A 9842-nucleotide genomic window follows, 5' to 3' on the forward strand; every position below is an offset into this window, starting at 1 on the left:
TGCCTATTTGGTCATTTAATATACGACAGAGGAGGCAAGAATACACAATGGGGTAAAGACAGTCTCTTCAACAAATGTATTGGGAAAACTGGATGGATACATGAAAAAAAATGAAATAGGACCACCTTCTTACACCATACACAAGAAAAAACTCAAAATGGATTAAAGACTTAAATGTCAGATCTTAAATTATAAAACTTCTGGAAGAAAACATAGTAAACTCTCTGATATTGCTATCAGCAATTTTTTTCTGATATATCTCCTCAGGCAAGGGAAACAAAAGGAAAAATAAACAAATGGGACCACATCAAACTAAAAAGTTTTGTGTAGCAAAGGAAACCATCAACAAAACAAAAAGACAACCTACTGAATGGGAGAAGATATTTGCCTATAATACATCTGATAAGGGGTTAATGTCCAAAATTTATCAAAAACTCATACAACGCAACAACAACAACAACAAAAACAATCCAACTTAAAAAAATGAGCAGATGACCTGAATAGGTATTTCTCCAAAGAGGACACAGAGATGACCAATAGACATATGAAAAGATGCTCAAGGTCACTTATGATCAGAGAAATGCAAATTAAAACCACAATAAGATATCACCTCATACCTTTCGGAATGGCTATCATCAATAAATCAAAAAAATCAAGTGTTGGCGAGGATGTGGAGAAAAGGGAGCCCTTGTACACTGTTGGTGGGATTGCAAAATGGTACAGCCACTGTGGAAAAGTTTGAAGTTACTCAAAAAATTAAAAATAGAACTACCTTTGACTCAGCAATTGCATTTCTGGGTATTTATCCAAAGAAAATCAAAACCATAATTCGTAAAGATCTATGCATCCCTATGTTCATGGCAGCACAATTTATAATAGCCAAGATATGGAAGCAACTTAAGTGCTCATCAATAGACTGGATAAAAAAGTTATAGTATATATATGTGTGTGTGTATGTGTATACACACACACACACCAGATTACTCAGCCATAAAATATGAAATCTTACCATTTACAATGACATGGATTTTTTATGGCTGAGTAATCTGGTGTATACACACACACACACCAGATAACTCATACATAAAAAATGAAATCTTACCATTTGCAATGACATGGATGGACCTAGAGGGTATAGTGCTGAGTGAAATAAGTCAGACAGAGAAAGATAAATACCGCATGATTTCACTTATCTGTGGAATCTAAGAAACAAAATTAACAAAACAAACATAGAATCATATATACAGAGAACGAACTGGTGATTGCCAGAGGAAGGGGTTTAGGGGGCTGGGTGAAAAGGTGAAGGGATTAAGAAGTACAAATTGGTAGTTACAAAAGAGTCACAGGGACATAGAGTACAGCATAGGGAATGTAGCCAGTATCATAATGGCTGTGTATGGCAGGATGGGTGCTTGAGTAATAGGGATGATCGCCTTATAAATTATATAAACATTAAACCATTGTACTGCATACCAGAAACTAATATTAAAAAAAAAAAGATTACATTTAAAAACACTAAAAATAGACTTAGTAGATGACCCAGCAATTGCACTCTTGGTCATTTTTCACAGAGAAATGAAAACTTAGGTTAGTGCAGAAACCTGTACATGAATATACATAGTGGCTTCAATAGCCAAAAACTAGAAATTAGCAAAATGTGTGAATGATTAAATTATGCTACATCTATACTATGAAATACTATCCAGCAATAAAAAGAAACAAATTATTGATATAGGCAAGAACTTGATTCTCTAGGTAATTTTGCTGAGTGAAAAAAAAGTCCAAGAGCAAAAGGTTAGACATTATAGGATTATTCTATGCATATAAGAGTCATAGAATAACAAAATTATAGAGATGGAGAACAAAATAGTGGTTTCCAAGGTTAAGGTATGTGTGGTAGGAAGTGGGAGAGGCTATAAAAGGGTACCTGTGGGGTGGGTTGATCATACAGTGATGGTACAGTTCTATACTTTGATTGTGGTGGAAGTTACAGGTGAAAAAAATTGCATAGAGACACACACATAATTGCATGTGTAACTGGCAAAATGTAAATAAGCTCTGTGGGTTGTACCAATGCCAATTTCCTGGTCATGACACTGTACTGTAGTTATGCAAGATGTTCCCACTGGGAGAGCTGAGTGAGGGTGTATGGAGCCCCCCTGTAGATTTCTTGACAACTTCCTCTGAATCTATAATTATTTCAAAACAAAGTTTTAAAAAATTAACAATAAGAAAATAAGCACCTCAGTTTTTGAAATGGGCAAAAGATGTGAACAGAACATTCACCAAAGAAGTTATATGGATGGCAAATAAGCATGGAGAAAGATGCTCAACGTTATTAATCACCAAAGAAATGCAAATTAAAACCACAATGAGATACTACTATACAACTCAGAAGAGCTAAAATTTTTAAACACCAGAAATAAAAAGTGATGACAGATGTTGCCACACTGGAACTCTCAAACACTGCTGATAGGAATGCAAAATGGTACAACCATGATGCAGAAGTTTGCCAAGTTGTCATAAAGGTAAACATTCATTTACCATGTAAACTAGTAATCCTGCTCCTGGGTATTTATTTACTGAATAGAAATAAAAACTATGTTTACACAAAAACCTGTATACGAATACTTATAACAACTTTATTCGTAATAGACAAAAACTAGAAACAAACCAAATGTCCCTCCACTGGTGACTAGATAAAATGCGGCGCATCCATATAATGGACTACCACCGACAAATAAAAGAGAGATACGCACAACTACATGGATGAATCGCGAAGGCATTTGACTGAGAGAAGCCAGATGCAAGACTACATATCACGTGACTGCATTTAGTTGACTATCTGGTAAAGGTAAAACTGGAGGGATATAGATCAGACCAGTGGCTGCCAGAGTTTGGGAACAGGAGAGGGGTGGGATACAAAGAGGCAGCACCAGGCAGTCTGTAGGGTGATGGAATCCTCTGTATCTTGAATTTGGTGATGGGTACATGGCTCTGTGCTTCAGTCCAAATTCAGGAAAGAGTGCACTGCAGAAGTTCCCTCTATGTAAACAAACCAAAACAAGATCCCCCTGCGTGCCCACTGAAGTGACAGCATGTGCTACCAAGGATGGAGTGTAAGTGGAACTCACACACTGCTGGTGGCAGTGTAAACAGCTACCACCACTATGGGAAGCTATTTGACAGTATCTGCGAAAATTAAACATATGCACACCCTATAAATCATCAATTCCACCTCTAGACATATGTACAACAGAAACATGTATTTACTAAAAAAAGTCAACACGAGAATGCTCACAGCAGCTTTATGTGTAATAACAAAAAGCTGGAAACCAGGCCAGTGTCCACAAACAGTAGAACAGATAAATTAATCATAGTATAATCATAAAATGGAATACTATATAGCAATAAGAATTAAAGAAATACTGCTCACACAACAACATGGATGAATCTCACGAACAATATTAAGAATCCAGACAATAACAAAATTACATAATGTAGGATTCCATTTACGTGAAGCAATCAAAGATACCACAAGTCAAAACTAGTGGTTACCTTTGGGCAGAAGTAGTGAGTTGGAGGGGATCACTAGAGAGTTCTAGCAATGTTCTCGTCCTCCATATAAATACTGGTTACTGGTGTGTTAACTTCGTGAATATCCATTGTTCTGTTCACTTAATATTTGTGCATTTTTTGTTTGCAAATTATACTTTCATTTTTAAAAGTTTTAAAAACAAAATTTGTATATTTTTCTTTTCTTTTTAAAATTTAGGTTTGCTGACCAAAGATTCTCTGATTCCGAAGGGGAGGGGTGAGAATTATACATGAAAACATTTCTTCCTGATTGGACAGAAAGATGAAAGCAACCTCTGACCACTTGCTCTATCATGCATGGGGCTTCACGACAACTGGGAGAAGCAGGTATCTTATTTCCATTTTTAGAGATGGGGAAGAGCCAAAGACAAGAAGATGAATGGTTTTAACTGTGATTGTATAGTTCAGCATTTTTAGAATGACAAACTCAGGGAACACAAGAGAGAGAAAGGCCTCAAAAGAGCATCTAGTCCAGCCCTTCTGTTTTACAAAAGGGGAAGATGTGTCCCAGAATGGAAAGGACTCATTCAAGATCACCCATCTACTGAAAGAGAAGGGACTAGAACTTCTGCCTTCTACATGCCATCCTTTGTGTGTGTCCAGTACACCATGACCATGATTCACACAAATCTCATTAAAACTTTATGGAATGGAGGTAAAAGAGCATTAAATTGGGAGTTGGATCACCTGGATCTTGTCCAAGTTTTGCCAAGTAAGCTTAACTTATACCTTTGAGTTTTAATTTCCTCACCTGTGAAATATGGGATGACAATGACAAAATCAACAAGAAATAAGTGGAAAGTCTTAGATTCATGAGAGAGGCAGAATCAGTTTCTGTGAAGCCTGAAGGTCATAACACTTGAAGCCCTCTTTAAGGATAATACAAAATTACCAATATAAAATTAGGAACAAAAGTGTGTATTTAAAATGAGAAAAATAATACAATAGAGCATACATCTGAAAAATCAAATGTTAGACACATCTCAAAATTCAGGAAAAATGCCATCATAAAAGCAGATTTTTATTAACTACCTGACCCACCTCTGTAATATATTATTCCTACTTTTCTTGTCTGCTGTATTTGGAGACTCACAGGACTCAGCAAATTGTACTCACAGCTATCATTTATTATGGCGATGTAGCAAGGACAAACAGGTGGATCATGAGGGGAGAAGCCCCAAGCAGAGCCTGGAGGAACCCAAGTGCAGACTGTTCCTTCGGCAATGAAAATGCAGTGACATGTGTATAATGTTTCTGCCCAAGGCAGCCCAGACTCAATGCCCACGGTGTTATGCAGGGCTGGTCACAAAGGCACCCTCTGGCTAGTGTGCACCCAAATTCCAGATTCCCAGAAGGAAAGCAGGGATTCAGCATAAACCACATTGTTTTTAAAAACAGTTTACAAGTAAGCAAGGCTTATCGGTTTTCTGTTAACTGGGGGCACTCTGAGAGCCAAGTGCCCAGATGCCAGCAGAGGGCCGCCCTTATGAGCAGGCCTTTCTATGGACAGCAGTCTCAGGCCTGCTAAATTAACTCTTTTCTGCACACTACTCAATGTGTGTAGTCCTGCTACACACCTATGCCTCAGAACCACAGGAATTCTCAAGAATCCCATTTCACACAACCTCCATCCAAATTTTAGCATGAATCTATGTTGTGTTTATAACTGCGTACACTGCACACTAATTATATTCCAGACAGGAGAGGACTTGTGCCTGTCCATTTTACATCTCTGACTGGAAGACTTTTCTGCAGACTAACTTTGGCTCCTTACATTGTGAACCTCGATTCTCCATGACTGCCAACACGCTTTTGGCACATAGTGCTGTAAAGCACAGCGACATCACGTTGTGCCCTCTGGCCTCATACCTCTTGATCTGATACTGTGTGTGTTGGCACATTAAGAGGTATTCCTGAAAGCAATTTCAATACAGGGCAGCTCGCAATAACTTAAACATCTACAGAATTAGTGTGAGCCCCTTAAATCTCTCTCTAAATCCAAATTAAATGGATCTCAATTTAACATCCCCTTGGCCAGATTCTCAATATGCCCATGGTCACTGCACTGCCACCCAACACAAGAGAAAAAGTGATGGACACATTAAAATGAAAAGAGAGGTACCCTGAACCCACTGCGGCTAAAAAAAAAAAAAAAAAATCTCTCGTAGATTTTACAAACCATATAAGTAGCATAAACAATAATGCTCGGGCCTCTTCAAGGCCTGTACAAGCCAGTGACCCTAAAGCTTAGTCATAAATTTCATAACTTCACTATACATGTGTGTCTGCTCCAGAGAGTTACAGAAGAGAAACCAAACACAGAAAAGGCTTGGGACCCAGATAGTAAGGCAGAAAAAAGGAGAGTACACAATGAGAAGCAAAGAAATAAGGAAATGAGAACGAATTCCGGATAACCAGTATGCAGAAATACGTGGGAATGAGTGACCACCATGTGACCTAGGAATAGAGCGATAGCCTGAGCTGAAACACAACACAAGGACCCAAACTAAGAGCTGTCTTTCTTCTACACCTGAGGGTGAGAAATCGAACATGAGGTTTAGGTAGACACTGAGTGGACAGAAGGAGGAAGTGGTTCAGAGGAGTCAGGCTTTTTGAATCACAGGCAGAGAGAACCTGTGCTTGGCAGGCATAGAACTGAATTAAGCAATCCAGGAACCAAAGAGACAGCTAAGACTTAAGTCCCAAACGGTACAGTCAGAGCATCAAATGCTTCCACAGCTTGAAAGGGCCTTCCAAGTACCATAGTCTACCCCCTACCCTCTGTGGGTAGAGGGAGCAGATAACCAGAGTCAGGAGGACTGGTTGAATCTTGCCTCAGTTATCTACTGTACATCCTGAAGTAAACCACCTCCCCTCTCTGAATCTCAGCTGTCTCGTCTCTAAAGTGAAGAGAATGATAATGCAGTCCCAGGAGCCCAGGGAAAATCCAGTGTGGTACTAGGATGAGGAAAGGGACCTGGACAGGCATCCTTCCTGAGCCGGGACACAAGGACCCAAGGGCAAGTATGTTGTGAACTGCAAAGCTTCACAGGACTGTCAGCGCACCACTTCACAGCCATGCATCACCCCAGCCCTGTGTGCCCTGGGTGCTGGTCCAGCCTATAAGCTGCACAAACACATGCCTACTCAGAAAAGGGAGCACTTCCATGCTCACGGATCCATGGATTCAAACAATGGGCTTCCATGCCAATGTCTGGCCTACTAGTATAGGCCCTTCACAAGGAACAAGCAAGCAGGGTTTCTTAGCACCTTGTTTTTACTCACCGCTCCTCCCCAGCCCCCCAAGCACTGCATGGAGCTTTCTGCTATGGAAGCTACTCACTGATAAAATCTCTGATGACCTACCACCTTCAATTCAAAGTGAAGTTAGATGAGTCGGCCAGCAGATGGCACAATGAGCTAGCCCTACATTACTCTTGTCAAACTCTAGTGTCATTTCATACACACAGCAGGCCCCTTTCCTAAAGCTTTCTCCAAGTACCATTTTTACGAACACTGTACTGGGTGATACAACATGCCAAGGATACATGACTCATCATCCTGACTTCACCACATACCCTCTTCCTCCAAAGGCAGCATGTCCAGAGGTAGTGAGCAAGGGGTACACGCTGCTATACTCCTCTCTCAGCCTGGACACTTAAAGCTCAGGCCACCTGAGACGCAGCCTAGGCAAACCCACACCACATCTTCTCTGGGCTACACTGCTCAGCCTGGGCAACTCAAGGTGCCACATTGGGTAAATCAACCTTCTGGTAGGGTTCAGGAGGGCCTGGCCCCAACACCCTCACCCCATCCCCCACAATAATCCTCATAACATAAAGACCTAATGTCATCTCTCCAAACTTCCTTCTAAAGTCAAGAACAGTTGGAAACCTCATCTCAAACCAGGAGAATAAGGCAGTCTCAAAAGGAGACGGCCCCTATGTTCAGATCAGCAAGGACAGGAGCATGCTGCAGGAATCACGGCTCATCTGTGGAAGACTGCTCCTGGGCCACATAGGGCTGCAATTTATTACCATGTGTGCCCAGTCTCTACGTGCTGCCTGGCCTACCAGAGGCATGCAAAGGTTTGTCAAATGACTAATTGCCCAAATGAGTGAATCAATGAATTCTTCTCAGGGACAGAACAAAAGTTCATCATTAAAACTGCAAGTGAGGGCATTGACCAGCTGCACCCAGGACATGCCCAGACACCTAAGGGTGGCCTCTATGAGGTGAACCTGGTCTAGTTCCCAGCTGTATTTCCCATGACCTCAGTCTACAAGTTCATCACTCTGGCCAAGAATCTTCTCATTTCCCTCAGGTATCTGGCCTTTTCAGAGGGCCTGTCCCCCAATTCCTACCTGAGACACCTATTACCTTCAAGACCCAGTTCAAACGACCCTTTTCTCTGCATCCTTCTGCCCTGAGCCAGTGGATCCTTCCTCTTCACATTCACCTAATCTCATTCTGCCTCCTTTCACATTCCGCAGTTGACAGGTTGCCCTAGAAGGTACCCTTCTCGGCACTGAGTGACAGAGAGAAGTGCGCACATATGTACCTGCACTGTCATGGAGCCTCTTACATCTTACAGAGTGAGTGTCTGCTGACTTAAATCTGTTTTGCGTTACGATGTTTTGTACCCAGATCTGCCCTCTCCCATTCAGCCATGTTTACATAGATGTAAACAGATGCATGGTTAGCAAATGCCCCGGAAGCATACCCCTTCCTAGCCCAACTGGCTGCAGAGTGGAGTGAGGTCTGCAGGTACAAAGGTGGCTGGTGCCTATGTGTTCTGCTTAGCACACACCCATTCCTGGGGCACCAAACTCAGATGCTGCTTCTCCCATCGCATCAGTATGGACTGCAAAGCCTCAGGCACTGCAAGGGCCTGACATCGGACCCAGTGTGGGCCTCTGATGACCTGTGATGACAATCTTGGCTCTGCTGCTCCCTGAGGGGCTGATAGAGACTGTCAGGTCCATGTCACAGGCTGAAGGGACATCCTGTCCAACCCTGACTACTCCCTGCTCCCTTAGTGAGTAGTAGCCACCAATCGGCCTTTGGCACCCTAACTCCTTCTAAGCATCAGCTTCCTGAAGGCCCCAACCTGAGACGGTTGGTTCTGGAGTGGTCCAAAAAGCAGGTGGTAAGATGGGGTCTTGGTACCAGATTGATCCTCACCTACCCTTTGGAAATGAGGATCCCATCCTGGCGGTAACTGGTGTGCAGACAACCCCGGACACAAGGCGACAGCTCAGCCGCTAGAAGACTCATGTTAGAAATTTTCGCTGAGCCAGCAGGTGGAGAGGAATTTCTTGACAGGCGAGAAGATCCAGGCATGTGAGACCTATGGGAATGGATAGAGGTGACTTCCAGGCTTTGATGGCCCACGTGGGGTTGCAAAGCTTAGGGTAACTGACAAAGTGAAAACTAAGGGGAAGCCCCAGTCTCCTCAATAGCCTACAAAGTGGCCCCATCTCAGGCAGTGGACAAAGTTCAAACCCAGGATTCCACAGGAGTGGCTGAACATCAAAGACAGTTGAATCTTCAACCAAGGCAGATCTGTTATGCCAACATCAGATGCCCACGTGGGAAAACCAGCATCCCTTTCCCATGGAGCAGGAACATCTGGACTCCCCAGGTGTCTCTGAAACTTCTCATCCTGTGGTGGCAGCCTGTCCTCCCCATAGAGATCTAGAACACCGACCCCAGCCTTGAAGGAGCAAAAAATTACACTGGTCTTCCCCACAGGTGCCCTCCATCCCTGGAGGCAGGGGGACCAACCACCCCGACTTGCTGTGGGACTGGACGTGCTGCAACTGGGAGAGTCCCAGGAAAAGCAGAAAGAAGTGGCAGCCTATTGCCAGGCCCCCATCCAGGGTGAGCACACGGGCACGGCCTGCCAGGCCTGGAATGGGAGGAAAGGGACCACACCTCCCGCCGCCCCAGGAACTGCAGCAGAGGCCCAGGTCAGCGATAAAGGACCAGAAGGCTCATGATGACGGACACCACTGACTAGGCGGCCTCACTCACAGAGTGGTGGCCGTGCTCAGTACCACATGGCTTCCCTGGGGGCACGTGGATGGTGACTGACCAAGATACAGCCTAGAGTGGAAACTCAGAAGAGCAAGAACAGACAGCAAGAGGCCGAGGTCAGCCGCCCGACAAACAAGTCACGATCTCTCGCCCAGGTTCTGCCCGAGGCAGCTTTCCGACCTGGAACCATGGACTAGGGAGGTGGC

General features: G+C 43.3%; 1 long non-coding RNA gene across 1 annotated transcript in view; it reads right to left on the minus strand.

Moving 5' to 3' along the window:
* Window positions 1–9834, minus strand: part of LOC105307921 — a 134571-nt gene extending 124737 nt beyond the window's left edge. The window contains exon 1 of the long non-coding RNA XR_002777852.1: window positions 8786–9834. This is a non-coding gene — a long non-coding RNA (uncharacterized LOC105307921). The remainder of the gene's footprint in view (window positions 1–8785) is intronic.
* Window positions 9835–9842: the final 8 nt, after the last annotated feature.

This window comes from Pteropus vampyrus, unplaced genomic scaffold (genome assembly GCF_000151845.1).
Source record: "Pteropus vampyrus isolate Shadow unplaced genomic scaffold, Pvam_2.0 Scaffold529, whole genome shotgun sequence".
Lineage (NCBI taxonomy): Eukaryota > Metazoa > Chordata > Mammalia > Chiroptera > Pteropodidae > Pteropus > Pteropus vampyrus.